General features: G+C 49.2%; 1 long non-coding RNA gene across 1 annotated transcript; it reads left to right on the forward strand.

The window, feature by feature from the left end:
* The first annotated feature begins 397 nt into the window (after positions 1 to 397).
* LOC146863986 (uncharacterized) lies at positions 398 to 26,577 on the forward strand. Its single transcript, XR_014976597.1, has 3 exons — positions 398 to 524; positions 1,215 to 1,279; positions 26,471 to 26,577. It is a non-coding gene; the product is annotated as an uncharacterized LOC146863986 (long non-coding RNA).
* Positions 26,578 to 27,520: the final 943 nt, after the last annotated feature.

Genomic DNA, 27,520 nt, shown 5'->3' on the forward strand with positions numbered 1-27,520 from the left:
TGAGGATTGATGCAGCATATAGATGGACATACTCAATATAACGAGGCCCAAGAGTTTTTCTATTTCTACTTTTGCTTCCTACAAGAGACATCAACCAACACATATTGTTACCATTTGGTTTTTATCATGTGTTGCAAGTGGGGTGATGTACAGCCTTCATTGGCTATTATTGTCAAAATAACGTGACGCCCTATCGTTCAATTTGCCCCGTAGTTTCGACATTTCACATCAAAAAATAGCGGGGGTAAGAGCATTTATGTTCATATAGTGGATTCTGGCAAAATACACTGTTAATTTTGATTTATTGAGAATCTGAATCGGAGCGAACTACAGACGCCATTTCTGTGACGTCACTTTGTAGTTCTGGTGACGTGATCACCATGAGACTGGCGTCATGCGCGAATGCGAAACAGGTGTGTTCGCGAGTGCGTTCGATCGCTTTTTTGCATTTAAACGTACTTGGAGCTCGTCTGATTCACCTCCATTCCCTGACTCAGATGCCAATTCGAGGCAACGACGGATAGGTGAGGATACCTTGGTTCACTTTGGGTACACTTACTTTATAGAGCTTAGACTATCAACTCGGCATGAGATTGGGGTTTGTAGTCTTTCCGAGTGATGTGTATATGCTGATTGAGCTCATACTACTATAGATATCGGATTACTGTGAAGAACCCCTCTCTATGCTTAATGTTTTCCATGTCCATAGAGACTCCCATGGTAATTTTGCACGATTTTTAACCAAACCATTATCCATACCGATCAAGTATAGCATAGACACACTATCTTGGATATTTGGAGCACAGAGGCTATAGAGAGTTAGCTCTTTGTTGGTCTTATAACTCACAAACAAAGCGCATATAACAAACATAATAGTGGGGCTTATCGTCCCGTTTTTTGTGCACATTAATCAATGTACAAGTGCTTTTCTCTTTGTCCTTACATCAACATTCTGCATTCCACTATTATTATTTCCCTTAACAAAATGTGGCCAGCTTACCACACTTTTAATCATTATTAGTTAATGATGATTGCACTAAGACTGAGTGAGTTTTCTTACACTTATTTGTATGTTTGTGAAAACTGAGAATTTACATACGAGATGTAGAGGTGCTCGTATTTTGCCCAGCGAGCACCCTGTATAAGTCGAACAGTCTTCTTATGTTACTAAAAGAGTTTGATTACTGTAAGCGACTTTTGTCTTCTCTATATAGAGCGGGCCCTCTTAGTCCTGAGTAAAGTTCCAGGCGAGGTGAGGTCCATCCCTCGATCAAAATGGGTAAGCATTAACATACAATAGGTGTGTTGATTTAGGGCTATATGGTTATTTGCCCTAATCTTTTGGAGTAAAATTATTTGGATGATATCATTTGGAGATTAAGACAATTTCTATGTGTGTGTTTTTTTGACAGATGCCTACTGCATCCTTTGAGGCGGAGGATCACATTAAAGTTGTATTAAGTCCAACCTAATAGTAGTGATATAAGCACACTTTATTTTTCTTTGACACACTAATGCAGTAGCATAGATTTGACAACTGGGGTCCTGAAGAAAGCCTTAGGGAGAAATAGTTCCCGCATGGCTGAAACATGTCGACCTTCTTATACAGCAGTTATTTGTTGAATACTGCTTGTTGCACTGTTGTTTTTATTTAGAGTGTGAGATTTTTTCTTTACATTAAACTAGTAGTTTTTTCTCATAACTCTATTTTAATACACCACATGATTCTTTTCAAAGCACTGCACTAATCTCTCAATTGATCTATAATTAGATGTATATGATCTCCTCTCTCCTTGGACCTGATTGAGTGGGCTCACTCCTTATAAGATAATCTCTATGATCAAGAGATATATCTTTCTTTGGATTGGATGACCAGATGATAGGATTGATCACATAGAAGATTGATGGGTATCCAAGCTCTGCTCTAGGGTCCTCTCTTGTTTGTTCCTTTTTGTCTTTTTTCTCCTTATGCTACTGCTTTTTTGCACTCCTGTTTCTTGTCATCTTTTGACATATACAGCTATACATATCACCATATATACCTGGTTTTTGTTAGACCCCCTGTTCCATTAGTTTTTGAAATTGTAGGATTAGGGGAATAGAACTGTGGCAGGTCATTAAACTTTTCCCTTAGACCCTATTATATACTTGTTGTTTTGATTATTCACACAGCAAATAAGACAGGATAGATGCAAATTTAAAGTCATCGTTATTGCTTATTCAACTTTTGAACTGCGACATCCAGCGCCTATGATTGTTAAGGTCCTTTGGGGTGTACATTGAAGCAATCTTGTTAAGCAGATCGGTACACTTTTCATAAGATTACAGAAACCTTAGGTCGGGAAGATTGCTTGAAACAGGGCAGAGAGTTTTAAGCATGCAGTGGCAGAGGCCTCGCAAGCAGAAAGAACGCTTTCAAATGTTGGTAGAATCACTATTTCTCGAGTTTTGTGAATTTGCATTTATGCAATTCATGAATTGTGTGAAAACGACACCTATAATGTCTCAGGTAAGAAAAAACAACACTATCAGTTCTGAAAACGCTCCAATGTGCACAGGAGACAGAAATTGGGGCTTAGTAAGAGAGGTAAACTGAGTATTAGTTTTAAGCATATCTGTATGCTGTGACCATTAACATTGGAGTAGCCTGGCTTCCTGTCAACCATATTACAAGATAGTAACAAACATTGACAAAGTCAATCGGTTGTTGTCACTGAGACCTATTAGCTGCACCAAAGCAGCTTCTAATTTGCACGCATCTGAGGTGGCCATCTTGGAAAAAGATTTATCACAAGATTACAAATGTATTCAAAAATGGCTTCTGTAGATGTGTGCATATCCACAGTGGCCATCTTTGAATGCATTTGTATAATATTTTAATAAATCCTTTGTTAAGATGACTATGCTGGATACATGTGCATCAGAGTGGTCATCTTGGAATGCCTCTGTTAAAATAATACAGATCCATTCCTGGGTGCCCACTGTGTATGCATACACATGCACAATCGCAGACAGCCTTCTTGAAATAGTAAAAAAACAAGTGAAAGATTTAGGTGCCGATTCGGATCCTGGAAATTTTTTCCCCGTACGACTCGTATCCGGTCTGTTTACCGTACGAATCGTACAAGTGCCGTACAAACTGCCAAGTACGATTCGCATGGGAAAAAGTCCATACGAATCGCATTGGGAATAATTCCCCACACGTCCTCGGGTCGGAAAATGTGTCCGACACGTCTCCGGACGATTTACCGTACAAATGTGAAAAGTGAAGTCCGACCGCGCAAGTACGATCCATCCCGTGCGTCCGATGTTACAACCGTATGAAAAAAAACACAGTCTGCACCGAACTCCCTTAGCAACCATGGAGATATGTGCCCACATACGTGCCGAACACCCCCCCAGCCCCGTATGTACGCGCCGAACCACCCCTCCAGCCCCCGTATGTACGCGCCGAACCCCACCCGTGCATGTACACCCCCGTACGTACGGACCGTACACCCACCCGTGTATATACACCCATGTACGTACGGCCCGTACCCCCACCCGTGTATGTATGGAGCGTATCCCCACCCCAACAGTGTATGTACGGACCGTACCCTCACCCGCGTATGTATGGAGCGTACCCCCACCCCAACAGTGTATGTACGGACCGTACCCCCACCCGTGTATGTACACCAGTGTATGTACGGACCGTACCCCCACCCGCGTATGTATGGAGCGTACCCCCACCCCAACAGTGTATGTACGGACCGTACCCACACCCACGTATGTATGGAGCGTACCCCCACCCCAACAGTGTATGTACGGACCGTACCCCCACCCGCGTATGTATGGAGCGTACCCCCACCCCAACAGTGTATGTACGGACCGTACCCACACCCGCGTATGTATGGAGCGTACCCCCACCCCAACAGTGTATGTACGGACCGTACCCCCACCTGCGTATGTACACCAGTGTATGTACGGACCGTACCCCCACCCGCGTATGTATGGAGCGTACCCCCACCCCAACAGTGTATGTACGGACCGTACCCACACCCGCGTATGTATGGAGCGTACCCCCACCCCAACAGTGTATGTACGGACCGTACCCCCACCCGCGTATGTATGGAGCGTACCCCCACCCCAACAGTGTATGTACGGACCGTACCCACACCCGCGTATGTATGGAGCGTACCCCCACCCCAACAGTGTATGTACGGACCGTACCCCCACCTGCGTATGTATGGAGCGTACCCCCACCCCAACAGTGTATGTACGGACCGTACCCACGTATGTATGGAGCGTACCCCCACCCGCGTATGTATGGAGCGTACCCCCACCCCAACAGTGTATGTACGGACCGTACCCCCACCCATGTATGTACGGAGCGAACACACACCCCACCAGTCTAAGTACGGAGCACACCCCAGGCCCCAACACCAGCACCCTCACCCAACATCGCGCATGTACGAGTCGTACCAAGCCAGAGACAAGGACAGCACTGTACAACAAAATGGCCGATGTACGCACCGTACAGACGCTAAAAACACACGTACACAACCAGGACAAAGCAAAACAACACAAGAACACTCCATTCGAATCGCACAAAGCCACAAAACATGTCCACCAAGCACAAATACAACCTATTCACTGACCTGCAACTGCCAAACTCCCAAACAGAGGCCCAAAACACAACCACCCCTTATAACACACCCACCCAAAGTTCAAACACAGCCACACCCACCAATGGACCAATAAAAAGGCCCAACACACACAAACCATGATCCTTTGCAACAGACCCACTGCTGCCAGACCACACAGAGAAACAACTGCACCATACTACAACCTCCACTACACCTTACACCTGCACACCTTCACACAACCACCTTCACAAACACCCCCTCATCACATTCACACACACACCTGCACAACCAGACCCACACACCCACAGCCATCCACACCCACACCCCCCACAACCATCCACACCCACACCCCTCACCATGCCCACTAACAAGAATCCAAAGTTCACTAGCCGAGAGTTGGAGGTCCTTGTTGACGAAATCATCAGAGTCGAGCCACACCTCTTTGGAACATTGGTCAGACAGACCAGCATTTCCGCAAAAACAGCCATGTGGCAGACGATTGTCGATGCTGTGAATGCTGTTGCGTCCACCAGAAGAACCAGGCATGAATGCCAAGCCAGGTGGTACGATCTGCGGAGGACGGTCCGCCGCAAAATGACCGACGACCACAACCAGGCCAACACCACTGGAGGAGGGCCGCCCCGCAGACGCGCACAATACCATCCCTGGGAGGAGAAGGTGATGGCCATGCTGCCGGTGGTGGCAGTGGAGGGAGTAGAAGGTTTCCGAGAGCCTGGTGAGTACACAAACAACTCACCTCACATGGGGGGAACGTCATCCACAACAAAACTCACAATCATGCACGCAACCACCCCAAAGCTATCGCATGACTCAACCACACTCCCTAAACACGCACATGCCACTAGCGCCACCATGCCCCATGCACCCAGCTAGACAATGCCAAGTCACAGGCCACAGAAAACACCAACACAAGACACGGTAACGCGGATGGCGGGAGTGTGGGCCTCAAAAATCACATAGTGCAACTCAGAAGCAGACAACAATGCCCCCAGCCCATATGGCCTAGGTCACAGCCAGACAAATAGTGTGTCCCCACACAGGAAAGACTTGCCAGCAAATGGCGGACGCCTTGCATGAAGACATGGGGGTGAAGGCACTTTTTGCACACGACAGCAGCTAATGAACAGCCAACACTGTGAAAGAGTGGCAGCACACACCACCACAGCAGCAGCGCAGACACAGACACTACACCCAATGGGTGCTTGGAGATCAGAAACAAACTCACATGAACAAGCCAAGGGCCATTCAAAGATCTGCAAACAGTGTGTGCCTAGGAAGCTGGGCTGAGGTGACAGAGGGTGACACACAGAGGGAGGGAGAGGGGGAGAGAGAGGGAGGGAGACACAGGGAGACGAACAGAGGGAGGAGGCTGACACAGGGAGGGAGGGAGAGGGGGACAGTGAGGGAGTGAGAAAGGGAGACACAGGGAGACCAATTCAGCCTTGGGTGGTGTGGGAATGTCTGCTCGTCAGCAGGTGGACTGCGTGCATGTAGACAAGGGTGGCCAGTGCCTGAATCCCCCTCTCTTCTCCATGGCAAAACACTGGGCCATGTGTCAACCTGTGCACGAGCACAACGCCAGCTACCTGCATTATATAAGTGTGTGGAACAACTCCATTTGCCCACGTACAGTGCAACACGGAAGGCGCCAATGCATGGCTCGCCACACCTGCTCACTCCACTGCTGACTGCAGTCACAATTTACGCAGCAAGTAAGACTGTGTCACACATAGGTAAAGTCTCAAAAGCTGTGGCCAAGGGACATACCCATGCACAAGTGCACTGTGAGTGGAATGCAAGACATATCCAAATACCCAGAGGAAATGTGCCAACTTTGAAACGAATGAAACATGGATGTTGCATGGAACAAAAATAACATTGTCTCTCTCACACACAGGTCAACGTCGTGGATCACCCCCCAACACTGGGGGGGAAGACTCACAGGACCTGTCTCTGCGGGATGACGATCCCACCGGCAGCGACGACTCTCACCACTCTGTGGACGAACCCGACCAACCTGGCCCCTCTGGTGTCCAACCACCTGCAGCACCTGCGTCAGGTACAACTGGGCCAACCACCACCCCCACTCCTGCCACATCCCAGGAGACACCCAGGATCCCTGCCCCACCACCACAACGCAGCCAGGCTGACCAGGAGGGACACGGTGTACCGGTCACCCAGGAGGAGGCAGGCGACAACGCAAATGCCACCCCTCAGGGGTCCCGGAGACCCGATGTGCCCACAAGGGCAGGCCAGGCACAAGTGGGCAGGGGTGGTGGGAGTGGAGGACGGCGGAGGCGCGAGCCTGACCAGTTGGCTGCGGAACCGGTATATTCCCATGTAAGAAACATCCTGGACACATACCGGCAGGACACCACGGGCATGAGCCAGGTTGTGTCCACCCTCAACGAGATGAAGGGGACCCTCGAGGAGATCAAGACCCAGCAGGCCCAGCAACATGCGGAGCAACATGCCTGTCAACAGCGACACCAAGGACGGATGGAGGACAGACAGGCTGAGCTCGTGACGGTGCTCACGGGAATTAACCGTTCACTCCGTCGGATAGCCGACAACATGAGCAACCCTCCCTGTGCCTTCAGGCGAAGAACATCACCACCCACAGGGAGGGATCAGGAGGAGGAGGATACATCCGACGGAGCATCCCAAGCATCGTCACGGCCTGCTTCTGAGGGTTCCCGCAGGAGGGCGGGTCGTCCATGGAAAAGACCGTGAGGGTCGGCGCAACAGCACCATCTCCCAGGACACCTGGCCTGGCACCTGGCCCACTGGCCCAACAGCAGCACATCAGCAAATGACATTCTCTGCCACATGGACTTGCTGGTCACTGTCTGACCAATGTTGACAAAGACTGTGGCATGGACTCTGATGATTTCCAATGGCAAGGATACCAACTCCCCCAGTGAACTTTTGATTCCACACACCCGGAAAGCCCCTCTTGTCATACCCCCCCCCCCAACACATACCCCAACACAAATAAAAAATTACACGATCAAGAGATGATGCCTACATTTTGCATTATTACATTACATGTGTCTTGTAAAGTCTAACCAAGCCTGAGTTCTCATATGACTTCAACCATCCATGCCCTGGGGCCTGAGTCTGGCACAGGACACACATGGGTCACAATGTATTAGGCAAGACAGACATGGATTACCATACACACCCGTGATGGGCCCAACCAGCTGAGGGGGTGGCCGCACAACCGTGCCGACAGACATATTGAGTACAGCTACAGTCATGTGCAGAGGTCAGGGATCATGTGGAGTGTCCTGGGGGGCACCCAGGTATGTGTAGACAGGTGGCAGAACCATGTCCTGCAAGCTTGAGTCAGGTGGATGCAGAGAATGGTGGCCTGGCCAACGTTGGATGCATGGGGATGGCACATGTCACAATACCCACACAGTCATGGACATCATGCACAATACAGAGTCTAATCCCAGACAAACAGCTTGCATCTTGCTACTCTACACATAGACACATAGCCACTATCACTGAGAACCATGCCAGACATGCCGTATGCACCGTGGCAACACACCAGCATTGACTGAGAAGAGGCACCTTGGAGGCATAGGGACACCTTTATTAGTCATGTATTCCGGAATGCAGAGGCAACTCGGAGTACACATACACAGGTCATGTGGAGTAATATGTGGGTCCAACACTGGCACCCCCCTTCTGCACCACAAATGCTTGATATCCATGGAACTGGCACACAAGTGTCGGGTAACAGCTAAACACCCCCTGCTGCTCACGGAGAGGCCGTCATACACCATTGATCCTCTGATGTGGAAGTCCCACACCATGTCAAGCCACTGCAAACCGTATGTGTCCGAGGGCAGTGTTACACACATTGATGCCTTCATCACAATCCACTATCCCATGACAGATGACTGTCAACAAGTCTGACCATCTATTCAGGTGAATCCAGCTACATTGCATGTGTCCCATGGTGATGCGACATGTCTGCAGAGGAACCAAACATCGACAGGGGCAGTGTGCACACATCGTAAACAACTGCCACACACAATACACCCCTGATGCATCCCTTACCCTAAGGAGACTTCCAAACTTGTCCGTGCGTGTAACGCTGAGTCAGCACATGATGACGTGTCCATGAGGAATAGCAGTGCCACAACAATGCAACCAGCAGACGGCATGCGCAAGTACCTGGGGATGAGAGACACACAAGAAGTCAGCCACAAAAAGCTCATCCACTTGCATGTGCATGTACTCGACACATATAAGGATGACAACATGCTAGGTCACAATTATGACTGCGGAAATACACTCATCACTGGCACCATCACTCGAGTGACACATCCACACACACCTCTGACTCACGTGGCATACATGCAGATGGACACACACATTGCAACACATGCCACACAAGGACCAATGCGTGCACACTCAGACACTGGTACTCACCACTAAGCAAAGAAGTTGCGTATCAGCCGACCCCGGATGTCCTCTTGCGGCTCCACATCCTCCACATCACTAGCCCCATTGCCAAGCCCTTCATCCTCCACGGGTGGATGGTCCTGATCATCTTGATCCAGGATGAGTGGCACAGCTTTCTCAACTGCCATGTTGTGCAGCATGCAGCAGACCATGAAGATTTTGCAGACCTTCACTGGGGCATATGGGAGGGTGCCGCCAGTCTTGTGTAGGCACCTGAATCGGCTCTTCAGGAGGCCAAATGTCCTCTCTATTACTCGCCTTGTCCGGCCATGGGCGGTGTTGTAGCGGAGCTGGGCCGGTGTGCTGGGGTTGCGGAGAGGTATGATCAGCCATGGCATGTTGGGATAGCCAGCGTCCCCTACATGGAAACCACATGGACATAAGTAGGACAGGAGAAGCAGTCGGGCAGGAAGTCTATGCAAAATACAGGACAGACAGAGTGTACCCACCAACAACACATGCTCATTCGTTGCGCAGCTGCGTCATCATTTCAGGCACCCTGCTACACCTCATGATGTAGGCATCGTGTGCTGATCCTGGAAAACGAGCACAGACAAGTGAAATCACCATGTTGGACACACACACCACAAGGGCATTGATGGAGTGGTAGTGCTTGCGATTCCTGTACGCTACCTCCTGTGCCTGTGGTGGTACCAAAGCCACATGTGTCCCATCTATGGACCCAATGACATGGGGCATCCCTCCCAGGGCATAGAATCCACGCTTGACACCTGTCAACTGCTCAGGAGTTGGGAAATGGATGAACTCATCCAGGTGAAGCAACATGACCTCTAAAAAATCATGCAGCACACGGCTGAACATGGTCTGGGACATGCCACCAACATGAGCTATGGTATATTGAAAGGTACCCGTGGCAAAAAAATGTAGGGCTGCCATTACCTTCAGCTTGGGTGTCAGTGCCGTAGGATACCTGTGCAGCGGTTGCAGGTGTGGTGCCAGCCTTGCCGTCAACTCCTCAATCAACGGTTGGAGGAAGCGGTAGCAGCGTATACAGTCATTCTCCCGCATGTCAGCCAAGTCCGGAATTGGTCGGGGAAGAGGCGGAGCTCTGCAGTAATTTGGAAGTGACAAGGAAGAGTGAGTGCACTACAACAACAATTTATATGTACTGAGCACATGTTAATCTGTCAATACACATATGCTACATACAGAGTCAGGTATGTGCTACATGCCCTGGACACGTGTGGCTGCCAGGTGACACTCCTACCAAGACCCAGCTACACACGGGGATTGTGAACCTCCACATCCCATGGCATGGGACTAGCTGTGTCCCAGTGTAAGTGAACAGCCAGACGCAATACAGGAGTGACATACATCAACATATCAGCAGATGTAGGATGTTGATTGCAGAGACAGGTAGCGGAACACTAGAGCCACAGATCACATGACATAACACTAGGACAGCCCACACACCTTGCCATGAAGGTGTACATGTCATGACTGATCACACATACATTGAGAGTATACAGACAGGTCCTTGTTACGCTACTCCGTGTCCCATGCATACATACACACCTTACATCCGATAACACATGTGGCCAGGTGTGCGTAACAGTGTGCCATGGCCATCTACACACAGACACATGTTGGTTGCAGCAACTGCAGATGCATTTGAGGGAACACCAACATCAAGCTAATGGGAACACACCACACATACATGACATAGTCACATCGTGCAACGTGGGTAGTCACATGTCAGGTGTGGTAACCCCTGTAGCGGGCATCAGGGGACACTTGCGTGTGTTGTTGACTGTGTCATGCCAGTGACGCTCATCTCAAGTGTTCTGTACGACATGCACACATGTCAAAGGAGTGAAGGGCATGTCTGGCACATAGTGCACCATCACACATAACATCTGTAGACATCTCATCATACATCTATTGCCTTCACAACTCAGGAGTAATGTGCCACATCACAGCCTTTCACACCTGTGCCCCACACATGTAGTACTGCACAGACAATGCCTTGATGTCCATCCATGGACAAGTATGTCAGCTCTTTTCCTTTCTGTGTGCTGCCTGTCACCACTGTTATGTGTGAAAGGCACCGAACATTAGCTCTGAGGGCGTGTGTACGTTCCCTATCACTATGGGAGTGCTGCCATAGGCCTACCCATAGTGATAGTGAGCGTACACGCGTGTGTACGGTCCGTATCACTATGGGTACGCATACGCGAGCACACCCATAGTGATAGTGAGCGTACAGGCGTGTGTACGGTCCGTATCACTATGGGTACACATACGCGAGCACACCCATAGTGATAGTGAGCGTACAGGCGTGTGTACGGTCCGTATCACTATGGGTACACATACGCGAGCACACCCATAGTGATAGTGAGCGTACAGGCGTGTGTATGGTCCGTATCACTATGGGTACGCATACGCGAGCACACCCATAGTGATAGTGAGCGTACACGCGTGTGTACGGTCCGTATCACTATGGGTTTGCTCGCGTATGCGTACCCATAGTGATACGGACCGTACACACGTCTGTACAGCCCGTAGCTATGCATTTGGGGTGCCCTAGGGCCCCGGAACGCACCGTACCTGTGTGTGAATCTCCAAATTACATAGGGGACACATGAGGGACAAGTATGAAGCCAGAGATGCATGCTGGTTGCCATGGAGACCGAGTTTAAACTTTGAATTTGCTGAATGAGGTGGCCTGCAAAAGTCGGTTTGAATTACTCTACTTTGTTGCAAAGTTGTTGTTGAAATGACATCATGCTGAATTCTAAAAAAATCTAACCCCCTCACAGGGGTAGGTTTAAATGGATTGGAGGAAACATAGGATGCAAATGTGAGTGACCAATCACTCTGTACTCCTGTGCATGAAACAGGCCAGCAAGGCAGATATAAGGCAGCCAGGTCCCATGAGAGAGCACTTGCCTGCACATCTTTTGATTCTACAACACTGCTGCTGCTCGTGATTCCCTGGCACCATGTCAAGGTCTGTGGAGAGGGCCCAGCCTTTCACCCTGGAGGAGAATCTGGCATTGCTGGATGTGATCCTCCCACAGTACCCCATGCTGTATGGGCGACCAGGGTTTCAGGTGAGTGCAGAGTCCACTAGCACAGACTGTGTCCCTTTTTGTGACTGGGACTACTGGCATTGTGTCCAGGTGTGACACACATGCATTGTACTGTAGAGTGGGTCCCAGGGGGGGAATGCCTGATGTCTCCCAGCCAGAGCATGCTGTGGTGCATGTCTGCCGTCCTCACTTGCATTGTGTTTACTGTGACAATCACTGCATGGTGCATGCCACATTCTGCCTGTCTAATCCTCCTGGGAATGTTGCTTCTACAGTCCTCATGTGATTCTGTGGTCACCCCAGTGTGACAGGTGACTGTACCCACAGATGTGTGTTTGTTCAGTGTACCTGTGCTGAGAGTGTCCACATGATTTGTTCGTACCCTGGACATCGGTGTGTGTGTAAGTCCCCTGTCATGTGGGTGGGTACATATGTGGAGTGTAGCACCCCAGCTGCATGAGGGATGGATATACCCTGCCCATCTGATGCGAGCAGGGAGCAGGGCTGTGTGTCTGATGTGCAGAGCCAGCCCCACACCTGTGAGCCCCCCCAGTCTAGTGGCACATGTGCAGAGTGAGGTTTGTAGCTGCATTTGGCAAAGGCAGGTGAATGTCCTGTGCCTGTGTGTGTCTGTGTACTCTGCTGAGGTAGCGTCAGTGGCCTGTGGCATGTGACTGCTTTGAGGTGCTGCACATAATCCTGGTGTACCTTCTGATGCACAGTGTGAGTCTGGATCATTTATTGTGTCGTACCCCTCATGCCACCTGTGTACTTTCAATGGCACGTGGTGCATTTGCCCTTAAACAGAGAAAAAAGTCCCTATGACAAAGGTGCAATGCTTTGGCTGCATACTATGCCTTGTTGAAACCAGAAAAATAGTTCTAATGTGTGTCTCTGTGACATGTGGCAGGTGTATTGATGTACTCTCACTTTTTCAACCCCACAGGTAGGCGCCTCTGCCAAGGAGCAAATCTGGAGGGACGCCGTCAGTGCCATGAGGAGGACGGAGGGTCGCAAGCGGCTCCTGGCCCATGTGAGAAAACGCTGGCAGGATATCCGGTGCTGGACGCGGAGGATCGCACGGGTCCTGCTGGGGGACTCACCTGTGAGCCAAAAGAACCATGGGCGTCACCGTCTGACCCACATCCACAAGCGTGTGCTGGCGGTGGTCTTTCCAGACATGGACAGGCGCTTACGGGAGAAGCAGCAGCAGGAAGGGGGTAGGTACATGTGTGTTTGTTGTGTGTCACCAGCATTTGTAAGTGCGCAGTTGCATGGATACACTGCCAGTGTTTAAATGTGCGGTGCAGGTCCTGTCACCCACAGTATAGCGGTGCTGTCCTTCCGCCCTTCCCCTCCTTGCCATGTGTTCCCTGGTCTGTGTGTACTCACTCTTTCACAAGGTCATCTGGGCTGGCAGTTTATCCACGTGACCAATGCTTGCAGCATCATGTGTGGGGGTGGTGTGTAACAGGTTTTGGGACCTTGCCTGTGCCCTGTCCAGTTCAGTACTTGTGGGGTCCATGTCAATTGGCATTGATGCTGAGTCCAGACATAGGAGTATCTCTCTGAAGTGTAATGCCTTACAGCAAGCATGTCCTATGTTGTGGCCTGTGACATGATGTGCATGAGTGTGCGATACGCAGAGTGCAGGGATGGTGGCCTGTGTTGCAGTCATTACCATTCAGGACCATGGAATATTGTGGCCACTACTGTCCCCTGGGGCATATTTTGCTAGGTATCATGTGTGTCATCACAATATGTGGACACTCTCAGTGTCTACAGCATAGGATGTGCTCTGTGCCATTGTCCCCTGGCACCATGTATATTTACGTAACGTGTTCTACAAGTGTCCACTGTACAGCCTGACCTAATTTTCCTCGTTCATACTCACGGTGGCCAGTGCCTGTGTGTCTTGTTACAATTATCTGATGATGGCCATTTGTAAATGAGATCGTTGTACAGGCGCACATGGGGTATTTTGGGTCCAATGTGGGTTTCTGGCAGCCCATGTGTATTTCTCCCAGACTAAGAGATGCAAGTGCTTCCTGTGTCTCATCAAATTGTCTCATGTAGGGGGTGGTTGGTGCGGGCAAGGCCTACATGTCGACACCTGAAATCTCATTGCTCGGTCTGGCCAGTGTGTGATGTTTGTCTGGACATACACTCAAGGTGCAGTGTCCCATTCATGTTGGGCATGTCTTTAAGTATTACCTTTGCAGCATGTGCCTCAAGTTCATGGAGATGGTCCCTGCTCATCCCTAGTTACGGCAACGCTGTGTGGTGCAGATGCAGTGCTGGATTGTCCCCAGAGCCTGGCTCCTCTGTCCAAATCCATATCATGTCATTTGCAAATGTGTCATGCTCTCCATAGTTTCTCAGTGGCATGGTGGGTGAACCAACTGTGTGTTGCAGGGCCCATATATGTACCTTGTATTGTAGATGTTACACATCTTTCATTTCAGGCTATGCACTGTAACCTATGTAGATTTGACTCATGTGACATATGTATACAGGTGTCTGATTAATTCCTGTTTATTCACCTTGCCCACAGCATCGTCGGGGGACACGGATGGAGACACCGGCACGGACCGTGCGGAGGGACCGGGCACCAGTGCCAGCAGTGACATCTTAGCTGGCACATCGAGTGGAACTGAGGCCGAGGGGAGTGAGCCGGAGGACCTGTCCACTGCCACCACAGAATATGAAGCTGACAGTCCGAGGCTGAGCTCTCCGAGGGGGCGGAGGCTGCTCCAACAGCTGACAGCAGCACAACATCTCTCCCCGCCCCCTCCATTGCCATCACCGGCCTCCCACTTGCTCGTGTCCCTTCCTGGCGTGCTAGGTCACCACGTGTCTCCTTCCTGCCAGGCACCGCACCCCCTGCCCCTGTCTCCACTGCTGCCGCCAATGCCAAGTCTGTGGACATCCTGCGGCAGTTGCAAGTTGGTCAGGCTGCGATGCTTAATGTCCTCCATGGCCACAGCCAAGTGCTCAACAACATGGAGGCATACTTGGAGGGCATTTCAGCATCGCAGGCTGACCAACGCAACTTGCTGCGGTCTATTGACTCGACACTGACTGCAGCAGTGGGTCTCCTGCAGCACTTCGTCCCACCCCCTACCCATGCCCCATCCACACTTCCCACTCCCATGCCTGTCCCACGTACACCCAGACGTCAGCATGCACACACCCCACCAGACACTGGCACCACACCAGCAGGGAAGGCAAAGCGCACACCTCCTGGCACGCACACACAGGGTGAAGTAGGCACACCCACTGGGTCGGGGGGGAAACGGAAGACACGCAGCCAGAGTGGGAGTCCACATTCCTCACGACCGCCACCCTCCAAATCCACTCCCCATAGCTCTCCTGGCCAAGAGTCGGACACAGGGTCAGTCCTGCCCAGTCTGTCCATCAGCCCCAGTGTGGCACCACCCCGCCAGCGGTGGAGGCAGGACACCGGCAGGGGAGTTGAGTCCCCCCCCTGTCCACACCCCCCCCCCCAGTAGCGCTGCGACCCATCCCTCCAACCCCCCCCCTCCTTGGGGCCTGTGGTTCCTTCGGGTGCAGGGGAGACGCTGGGCGACTTGGCAGTAGTGTGCAGTGCTGTGCTCAAATCCACCCTTGGCGCTGCCCCACCCCCTGTGTTGGAGTCGTCCGTCCCTGCACCCACAACACCTCCCCTTGCCCCTACTGTCCCTGCGGTGCCTGGTCCTTCCCCCCAACATGATGCCCCCCCTGTGGAAGACAAAGGAGTCTGACTGTGCAGGCAAGCTAGGGGACACACGTCCCACTGTGTCCCCCATCCGGATTTGAGTCATGGACTGCCCTATGGGCCTTGTATATATTGACATTTATGATGATTATTACTTACATCCTGCTGAATAAAGCAATTTGTTTTTTCCTTGGAACACTACTGTTTATCTGGTATTGCTGTTGGTGGACCTGCTCCATGATTTTGGGTGGTGATAATGTGTTAGGTGTGTGGGAAATGTAGTCTTGTGCTGGTCATAGGGTGGACCCTGGTATCTGTGTGCCATCACAAGCTGTTGGCTAAATTACTTTGTTCATGTAAGCAGTTACTGCATGGTGACATCGTCCCAAGGTGTGTTCCTTCCTCTGTGTAACCTGACATCTTCCCTGCAGGGTGTTTCCACTATGTGTGCTGAGCTGTGTCTACATCAGCTGGGTGTGTGACGGACTCCTTCAACTTTGCACATGCATGCTGAGCGATGTCTCCACCTGCATCATTCGTGGCATCCTTGGTGGTCACTGTACTTGTGTATGTAGACTGTTGACATGACTTCATGTGGACATGTTCTCTTTTAGGCGCTATGCATGTGTGTACTCCCAGCCTCGCACACATGTGGTACATGTACTGCAGGGTCTTTGTGCACCTGACTGACATTTGTGGGCATTGTATCTGTGGCTACTCCACACTTTGCGTTCCATGGGCACTGCTGGGAGGACTCTGCACCCACCCCTCCTGTGTCTGGGCACTGCTGGGAGGACTCTGCACCCACCCCTCCTGCGTCTGGGCACTGCTGGGAGGACTCTGCACCCACCCCTCCTGTGTCTGGGCACTGCTGGGAGGACTCTTCACCCACCCCTCCTGCGTCTGGGCACTGCTGGGAGGACTCTGCACCCACCCCTCCTGCGTCTGGGCACTGCTGGGAGGACTCTGCACCCACCCCTCCTGCGTCTGGGCAGTGCTGGGAGGACTCTGCACCCACCCCTCCTGTGTTTGGGCACTGCTGGGAGGACTCTGCACCCACCCCTCCTGCGTCTGGGCATGTACGCTCCATACATACACTGTTGGGGTGGGGGTACGCTCCATACATACGCGGTGGGGGTACGGTCCGTACATACACTGTTGGGGTGGGGGTACGCTCCATACATATGCGGGTGGGGGTACGGTCTGTACATACACTGTTGGGGTGGGGGTACACTCCATACATACGTGGGTGAGGATACGGTCCGTACATACACTGTTGGGGTGGGGGTACGCTCCATACATACGCGGGTGGGGGTACGGTCCGTAAATACACTGTTGGGGTGGGGGTACGCTCCATTCATACGCGGGTGGGGGTACGGTCCATACATACACTGTTGGGGTGGGGGTACGCTCCATACATACGTGGGTGGGGGTACGGTCCATACATACACTGTTGGGGTGGGGGTACGCTCCATACATACGCGGGTGGGGGTACGCTCCATACATACGCGGGTGTGGGTACGGTCCGTACATACACTGTTGGGGTGGGGGTACGCTCCATACATACGCGGGTGGGGGTACGCTCCATACATACGCGGGTGTAGGTATGGTCCGTACATACACTGTTGGGGTGGGACTACACTCCATACATACGCGGGTGGGGGTACGGTCCGTACATACACTGTTGGGGTGGGGGTACACTCCATACATACGTGGGTGAGGATACGGTCCGTACATACACTGTTGGGGTGGGGGTACGCTCCATACATACGCGGGTGGGGGTACGGTCCGTACATACACTGTTGGGGTGGGGGTACGCTCCATACATACGCGGGTGGGGGTACGGTCCATACATACACTGTTGGGGTGGGGGTATGCTCCATACATACGCGGGTGGGGGTACGGTCCATACATACACTGTTGGGGTGGGGGTACGCTCCATACATACGCGGGTGGGGGTACGCTCCATACATACGCGGGTGTGGGTACGGTCCGTACATACACTGTTGGGGTGGGGGTACGCTCCATACATACACGGGTGGGGGTACGCTCTATACATACGCGGGTGTGGGTACGGTCCGTACATACACTGTTGGGGTGGGGGTACGCTCCATACATACGCGGGTGGGGGTACGGTCCGTACATACACTGTTGGGGTGGGGGTATGCTCCATACATACGCGGGTGGGGGTACGGTCCGTACATACACTGTTGGGGTGGGGGTACGCTACATACATATGCGGGTGGGGGTACGGTCCGTACATACACTGTTGGGGTGGGGGTATGCTCCATACATACGTGGGTGGGGGTACGGTCCGTACATACACTGTTGGGGTGGGGGTACGCTCCATACATATGCGGGTGGGGGTATGGTCCGTACATACACTGTTGGGGTGGGGGTATGCTCCATACATACGCGGGTGGGGGTACGGTCCATACATACACTGTTGGGGTGGGGGTACGCTCCATACATACGCGGGTGGGGGTACGCTCCATACATACGCGGGTGTGGGTACGGTCCGTACATATACTGTTGGGGTGGGGGTACGCTCCATACATACGCGGGTGAGGGTACAGTCCGTACGTACCCGTGCCCACGCTGTGGAATGCTTGTGCGGCCCGTACCCAGGCCTTTGGCACATGGGTACAGGCCGTACCGCCATTGTTGGGGTGACGTGGGTGTGGGCGTGGTACGACTCGTACCCACGCTGTTAAGGCGTGGGTACGGTACGTACCTGTATTGCTGTGTTGCCGGTTCGCGTTGTCAACCACTTCCGTTGTGGCGGACGCTGGCATTGCTGGACACGCCCCCACCCCCTCGAAGTGACCAGGGCCTGGAGGTCAGGTATGTCCAGGGCATGTGTGCTGTGTGACTTGGGTGGGGGTTTTGTGTCCTGCCCCTGCCCCCCCCTTTGCCCCTGGGTGTTGTTCTGACCTTCTGCGGCGTCTGCGTCGGTACCTGTAGAGGAGGTCGACTTCTATGAGGGCCGGGATGACACGTAGGTTCGGGTCCATGTCTGTCCTTCGCGTACAGGTGCTCCTTGTGCGCGTCGTCCCGATTTCCCAGCAGTTTTTGGCTGCCGGAAAATATTCTCGGTGCGAATCGTACTTCCTGGTTCGTGGAACGCAGGCTGCATACGTCCCGACGTCACGTCGGTGCTTTTCCGGATGTCATTTGTATGTTTATTTTCCTCGGTTGGTGTTTTGTACGAATCGTACGGAAATAGTGTTTCCGTGCAAATCGTACTTGCATGTTTGTAAAGTTTTACAACCGGGTGCGAGTCGGACGGAGAAAACCCTCCGTCCGACGGTTCGTACCCGGTTTCTCCAGGTTCGGAATCGGCACCTTAGTTGTTAAATTGGATGCCGGCCAATAGCGCAGCGGGTACCAAAAAGAAAATATATGTAGTGATAAAAGGGTGAAGGAAGAAGGTACTAAGTGGCATTAGTAGGGAAGCAGTAGAAAAGTGGGTGGGGAGGTATAAAAACAGTAATGGAGAGGGTGAAAGAACGGACATGCTGAACGTGGTGTGATGCAACACGAAGAGCGAGGGCTGCAGATGAAAGTGAAGGAAGAGGTATCAAAGGGATAAAGAGCAAGAAAACACATGTATTCCCATGGAACTGATAAAGTAAAAAATAGTTCCCTGAATTCAAGCAACATTCGCAGTGGAAGGATACAATTTGACCAATTGGAAAACTGAGTCCAAAATGCTTCTGGCGAGGACAGATACATAACTAGGGAGGTATGGCATTGACTCAAAAGAAGACAACTCAGACAGACAACAAAACCATTAAATAATAAGCAAGGGACTGACCACCCAAAGCCCAGTCTATGTATATTGGAAACAATAAGTCTGGCCAACAGGCAGCTAAAGCTGTCTGCACATCAAAAAATGGACCCCAACTTCTAGTGGGTCAAATACGTGTCAAGTGAATGAGCTCTACCGAAGCGGGGAGTCTCAGGATCAAATAGCACAATTTACAGAAACCTCATAAGGAAAGTGGTGCGGTCCATAGGTTTTTACACATTTCTGTTGGGCAACTCATTAAATATTCAAAAAGTTCATTGCAGAGTGCGTTCCATACTTCTCAGGTGTCCTAGAGGTGTTCCTCCAAAATGGTAAGTTTGAAAATGAATTCAGTTGGTGCATGCTACACCCCAATTCCCAAAGTAATTTGCGAAAAAGTCATAGGATTTCCAAAAAGTTTAAATAATCTATATATTCAATATGAATTGGCAAACGACCATTTTCAGATGCACCGCGAGAAGAGTGAAAACAAGATCACATCAATTAAAAGTCCTCTTAACAAGGAGCTGCGTTTTGTGTTCATATTAAATACCCTCTACTTTCTTTCAGATTTTTAACCTGCCCTTTCAAATTACATTTAAAGTCAAGTTACCCGAACGAGAACCTACTTGGAAGTGGAAAGGTGGAACATGGTGCACTGATCTCTCTATCTTAAGCCTTGCATACCAAAGAGAAACCGCAGGTCACGCAAACTGCAAACACCTTGACAGAAGGCTACGAATGATGAAACCGAGATCTTGTCTTCTTTATTATTTTTTCAGTAGAGAGCTGGTTTAGGTTAAACAAAGCTTTTTTGTTTGTTATTCCGGTCATAGTTTTATAGTGCCATGCTATCAGAAAACCAGGTAATAGTTCGCATGACTAGAAAAATTTGAAGAGTGCAGAATCTCTTTACAATAAAACCATAAAAGAAATTAAATCGGGAGGGGGAAGAGAAGCATAGATGCATGGGGCATGCTGACCTCTGCAGGCCGGCCCTGGGTGGAGATGAACTACTTTTATCACCTGAACATGGGCATCTTCAGGGGGCTCTCGCACCTATCGTGGTATCTCAGAAGCAGCTTCACATGACCTATGTTGATCATATCATTGCAGGATGTGACGTGTGGCCTTAGGCTTTGAATAGATTGCAACCAGTGACATCACAGAAGTTTAAAAATTGTCCAATAAGTTAAAAGATTAAACAAGAATAGCAACCGTTCTACAGAAGGTGCAAATCTATTGTATTTATTGGTAGATCTTAACCTACAGAAATCTTCAATATACAGTAGGTAGTGCACTATCGGCAAAAACCTTCACTGAAGAGGCAAAAGAACATTGACCTGGGCAGGCCGGCCAGGGATGATACTTTATAAGCTGTGGAGCCAGCTCAAAAGTAGATCTGTCTGCACAAATGTATGAATTATAAGACCTTAACCGTTCCCTTTATGCCATGGCCATGTTTATATTGCACCAACATGGAGGATCTCGAGTTTGTCCCTTTTTATTCATTTAATGTGCGTCCAGCTGAGTATAGCATAGCTTATAGTCCTGGCACATAAGTCATCCTCAATGCAAAAATACAGACCATGTGTCTTTAAACCCAATTCAAATAGAAAACTGGAGGTGGGTTATTTTGTGGGAAGTGTAGGACAGACAGCTGGAAAGAGATGGAGGCAGTATTACTGCGGGTGGGGTAAGACGAGATGGTACGGGAAATATAGTTAGCCTAAGTTCTTGGCGGGAGAGGCAATGGCTACAAATGTATATGACGTGTTCAGGGGCCTACTAAGCCACCTTGAATACAGACATAATTTTTTATGGTAATTTTCTGTTAAATTCGAAAGCTGTGTCACATCAGCACACCTCACACCCCAACCCTCACAGAGTCCTTCCTTAGGAGCCAGCCTTCCCACCTTCCTAGAAAAGTCCTTTTATCTCCCCCCCCCTTTCCACGCACCACCTCCATAGTTTTGACTCCACACCCCGGTCTCTATACATTACCCCGGGCCCGTTCATGTCATACTTTCTGCTGTCCTCCTCTCTGCCATTACTAGATTGGAGAATGCCTCTCCCTACAAGGGCGGAGCTTTTTGCAGGCTAGAAAATATACACGAGTGTGCCTTTCCACTAGGGGTGGGCGGAATTTGCGAAAGTGACTTTCGCAAATTATCGCGAAAATGTTAAAAATCTCCGCTAACACGCGGAAATATCGTGAAGATGCGGAAGTTTTTTTCCCGCCCGTTCGCGGTATTTTCTGCGTGGTCGCGGCTCGCCAACTTACCCATGCGGTTGCTCGCGGGCGCGGCCATCTTGTTTTCACTCTTCTCGCAGTGCATGATCGCGAGAAGAAAGACGTGATTGCGCGACCAATGACATTAGTGCGGGCGCGAACTGTCGCGAGACAACGCAAATGGCTACCAACAATCCAACATCTTGTGGAGAACGCGACCGGATCGGGAAAACTTGTCGACGAACGCGGGGATTCAGGTAAGGCGATCGCGCGCGCGCGAGAATGTATTATTTTACAGCGCGAGGAAGAAACAAATTATCGCTAAGCTGCAGAATGCGATAATTTTGACATTTTCGCGCTCTCCGCGGAACGCGAAAATGGCAAATTATCGCAATTTCCGCGAGCGGAACGGAATTTTCGCCCAGGCCTACTTTCCACCCCTTAAAATGTTCCACCTCTCCTACAGAGCCAGCAGGGGACAATAGACACCCTTATTTTGTTAGCTGCATTGGTGTGCAGCTTTTTTATCCATGCTTATAATTGCTTACTATCCATCATCGGAAAAGGAAAGAGGGAAGCGAGAAAACAAAACACACCTAACATTTGTTGTGGCGTTGTACACTCCCTCCTATCATCTGTATAATGAGGGTTTTGCTAAGATGACAGGCTCATTATGGCTTATCATCGTGATTCAATCTCCCAGCAGATACTGCCTTAAAAAAACACTCCTGGAAGAGGCTTCTCCTCCTCATTATTAATTAGCATGTGACCACTTCGCCAGATCCAGTGCCCAAACTTCATTTGTTATATTCAGCCAAATGCACGAGTAGCTTTCTAGTAATTATTTTCCAGCATCATCTAATACCTCTTATCACATCAATTAAAAGTCCTCTTAACAAGGAGCTGCGTTTTGTGTGAGATCAAATGCCTGGTCCGTGGCTCTATCAATCACATAGGGCTAATTAGCCGGCCTGCCTTATGTCATTTGTTTTACTTTATTACTCTGTTATACACTTCCTAATGGAACCAATTGCACAATATTAAGATCGTTGTTCAACAAATTGAGGGTTTTAAGGACAGCTGCATTACCTAGTTGGAGAACACTCTCCTAAAAAGCACACATACAGACTCGCTTAGAGACCTCTAAAGGTAAAATATTAGAGTCGCAGTTAGTCATGTACTGACGCTCCATGTTTCCAAGCATATGATGCCATCCAGATTAAGGAAATCCTTCAAAACAGCAGGTGCGATGCTCTAGAAAACTGCCTTTCCTAACCCTGCGAATCGCTATTTCAGGTCATTAGGAAATGCAAAATGGCGTTTTGGTAAGTAGGAAAAGCATTTTCGATGGTTTCGTTTGCATTTTGATATTGGAAATCACAAATTGGTATGACCAAATAGTGATTCTCTAACACTATGGATCTCATTACGATGTCAGGTGGTCCCAACACCGCTTCCCATTTCTCTATGGGAGCTTGTGGTGCTGCTGTAAACCAGCCACAGCACAAGCTCCGATAGAGAACTGGGACTTTTTGTTAATCCCTGCACCGCGTTGCAGACACCACACGGTGCCTACCACTCGGTGCAGGGATTGACAGGGGGCACCATATGTGCCCCCCAGGCCTTCAACCGGAGGCTGCGTTTTCCCTGCTAGGGCCCCCTAAAGTCACTTTCCAACAGGGTTTTCATGTCGGGAAACCTGACATGAAAAGCCTGTAGGAATCCGACATCGTAATCCCGATGGCAGAAGCGTTGTCCTTAAGGGATTACCTCCGGTTTCTGACTGGCTGACGAGCTCCTTGAGCCCGTCGGAGGCCAGCCGGAATGACCGGCCGTTTTCATTGTAATACGGCGGTCAAAACTGAAACCGAAACATCGGTCGGTTTCCAACTGACATCAAAATTGGGCCCATGTAGAAAAGATATCCTAATTGCAATGAGTCACAAAAAGGCCATTTTGGAAATGCACAAACCATCAATGTGTTTCAAGTGGTAATCAGGTCAAAATTATAAAAAGGTACCCAAACTATATCTAGCTCTTTCGGAATGGTAGCTCTATATGTCTTGGCGAGGAGGAAGAGGATTTTGACTGGTAGGCAGAGAAGGAGACAGGAGAGGATATTTAGGGAGAGGGTCACCCTATTTGAACAGACTGAGGAGGAGAATTACGAGCAGTATAGACCAAGTAGTGAGGTAATTTTGAATTTAATAGCTGAGTTACATCCTCAGCTACAAACCCCAACCATCAGAAGCAATGCAATTCCATCACAGGTGCAGGTTGTCTGGATGTATGATGTTACAACGCATGCTTTTACAACGCATGCTGTTACAACGAAATTTTTACAACGCAAATGCAGTGACAACGCAAGTCTTTACAACGCAAGTCTTTACATCGACTTGCACTAGATGGCGTGCTAACATTAAAAAAGTGTAATTTACCATTCTAACTCCAGTCCACGTAACAGTAGGGAAGGTGTTTGGATAGTAAACTACACTATTTTTAATGTTAGCACGCCATCTAGTGCAAGTCGATGTAAAGACTTGCGTTGTAATGGCATGCGTTGTCAATGCATTTGCGTTGTAACAGTTTCGTTGTAATGGTAGTGCGTTGTAAAAGTTGCGTTGTAAAGGTTGTTCCCCAGGTTGTGTACACCTTTAAGCTTCAGACAGTTACCAGGGGTTTATAGCAGTGGCAGGGAGGGTGTGACAGAGCATTTTCTTTTTTTCCTCCTAGGTTTTTGGACATCATGGTTGGCAAATTTAACTAATATGTTTTTTTCAGAACACTCCCTAAGATATACAATACTCAAAACTAATGTTTTATTGGTTAGCACAGTTTCCGAACGTAATTGGTTGTGTTGATGGCACACATATTGATATATGTCCCCCCCTCTGTAAATGAATTCATTTATAGAAACAGGGAAAGCACCCACTCACTCAATGTTCAGGTAGTGTGGCATTCCGCATGCATCATAACTGACTTTGTAGTCAGATTCCCAGGCAGCACAGATGACTCCTTTATGTTCTGTCACAGTGGAATAAATAACCGTCTGCCTCAGGGTGATGTTTTTTTCTTGGTAAAATGATTACAAACTCAATTCATACAGTGTTCAATAGCATGTTTGTAAAATGGTCTACCTGTATCTCCTTCTCATACTATTTAAGGGAACAGTGCATGTGCCTTGCTCCCTTGGATACTGACACCATACTTGAATCCAAGAACCAGAAGTGAAAGGCAGTACAACAGAGCACATAAAACAATGCAATCATTAATGGAGCGTACATTTGGAATACTGAAATCTTCATAAGAATGGTGGAGCATTACTCTACAGACCAGAGACCTGCTGCAAAATCATTGGCATATGTGCTATTCTTCACAACATAGCCATGAGGAAGGTTCGTCACAATGTCAACATATAGTGGAGAAGTGTGGATCAATGGTTAGAGCGGCAGACCCTAATGCAGAGGTCTGGTCCGGACCAGGGTTCAATTCCTGCCTCGGCGGGTCTTGGGCTCGATTTCCCCGGACCCGATAATTCTCACCTCAGTCCCTATTCTAATCATGGATCTCACTCTGCAACTCTGGGCAATAGCTTGCTTAATCTCCACAACGGCCCCAAAAACGCTAGGATACCTGGCTTTCACCTTGGGGGTGCCCAGGAGTGGGCACTTCACAGGGAAAGGCCAGGAAGGGTTCCACAGCGGTATGTGCACAGCGCCTGAGAGACCCTTTCGGGGATGTGCGGAGCACTATATATATTCACTACATTTACATTTATAGTCAGAATCCACCTCAGATAGCGAACTGCTACCTCTATAGATTCAGCAAAATGAGACAAGAGCAACAGAGGGTCGAGCATGACGCAGAGAGATCACAAACAACTATTTTTAAGGTAAGAATGATGATCACATCTAAGCAATAACCAACACAAATGATGGTAATGTTTTCCACTAATGAAAGATACCTTTCTATTCAGGTTGTAACAATGTATTAAAATTGTGCATCATCAACTGTATCCTCATAGGATGCGATTGTTTAAACAAAGCATTACATTTTGAGAACTCAAACGTAACAATCTAGTATCATATATCCGAGTGCATATACAAGTTACTTTTTATGATCTCTGGTGTTGGTCGCCTTCTCAGCAGGACTTGGCTGTGGAGTTGGTGGTATATCCGGTCCAGATGTGTGTCGGCAAGTTTGCCTTGTAGAGCATCTATCTGACAAAGATATGCCACTGAGGTTAGAGTCATTTTTGCTTTCAGGAGGTAGCAATATGTTGGGGACAGACAGGTTATGGTCTGAATGTTCTCCAAGCCTGCGTGCTACATCTTGGCAGCAGTACCCCATGTCATTTTAGATGTTCACTGTTCATGAGTGGTGGTGGCTACTGCCAATCAATTTACAGATTTTTTAAATGTGTCATAGCATGCCATGTGCTGCTTGTGCCTGCGGCTTTGCATGCATTGCTCCTTCTCTTTCTTCAATTGCGGCTTTGAACACGACATGCTTTACAGATGCCTCTTCAGTTTTGATCTGTTTGACTTGCAGGTGCTGTACTGTGGGAGGGTTGTGACGCATCAGCCAGAGCAGTAGACTCCAGAGCGCAGGGCTCACGGTTTGATCCCCGGCACCAATGAAAGCTCAGCTCAGCATCATGTGACTCTGGGAAATAGCTCAATTAATCTCCCTAATGGCCCCCAGCACCTTGATACCCTTAAGGGTGATATGTTTGCACTTTACAAATAGGAATTATTCTTATTATTATTACTGTGACAATTGATGTCTCAAGGTCACCAAACAATCGAGGACTGTCTGACAAGTCATCAAATGGTCGTTGTTGGACTCTACGTTGTCTGTGTGCCTGTGCACAGAAGTTGTGTCCTTACCTTGTGTTTGCTCCTCATCACTTTCCTCAAAGTCTGGTAGTGGTGGCGCCTTTGTTCTCCTAGTAGTTGGAGTTTGAGTTATGGATGTAGGAGTAGCAATTGTGCTATCCTCAATTTCCACTTGTTTGTCAATTGCTTCATCAGCTTCAATGTTTTTGGACACGTCTTGGGTGTGTAATCTGTGGAAATGTATGTTCAAAGTTATTGTAAATAAATGTTTATCAAGTTTCTGTAATATTGTTGATAATGTGATTTATGTGTTTTTGACATGAAGATTATAATAGATATGTGTTGTTTAGACATAAACACACAGTGCGCATTATAACTTAGTTGTACTACAACTCCCATAATGCATTGCCCCATTACAGCAAACCTCTAAATGGAGTTTTTGTTGCTAAGATATTATGCTTGAAGACTAAAAAACAATATTTTATGGAAAAATGTATACAAGAAAATATTTTACCTTGGCTGGAGCCTACAGGATTGGAGGTGTCAATGTTTGACACTCCTACCACACTTTAAGGCTCAAGTGTCTCTTAAATAAGCTATTCCATTCGAGTGAGAGGAGAATGTTTGGAGGGACCACCACCTGTGCCACAATTCTCTGTCATCTGCTGGCCACCTTCTCTTTTCTATGGGATCTTAGATCATACCAGCTTTTCCTTATTTCAGGTATGTGTCTTGGTGACACCCAGAGAGTTTACCTTTTGCA

The sequence above is a fragment of the Triturus cristatus genome, chromosome 2_1 (genome assembly GCF_964204655.1).
Source record: "Triturus cristatus chromosome 2_1, aTriCri1.1, whole genome shotgun sequence".
In the NCBI taxonomy this organism is placed as follows: domain Eukaryota; kingdom Metazoa; phylum Chordata; class Amphibia; order Caudata; family Salamandridae; genus Triturus; species Triturus cristatus.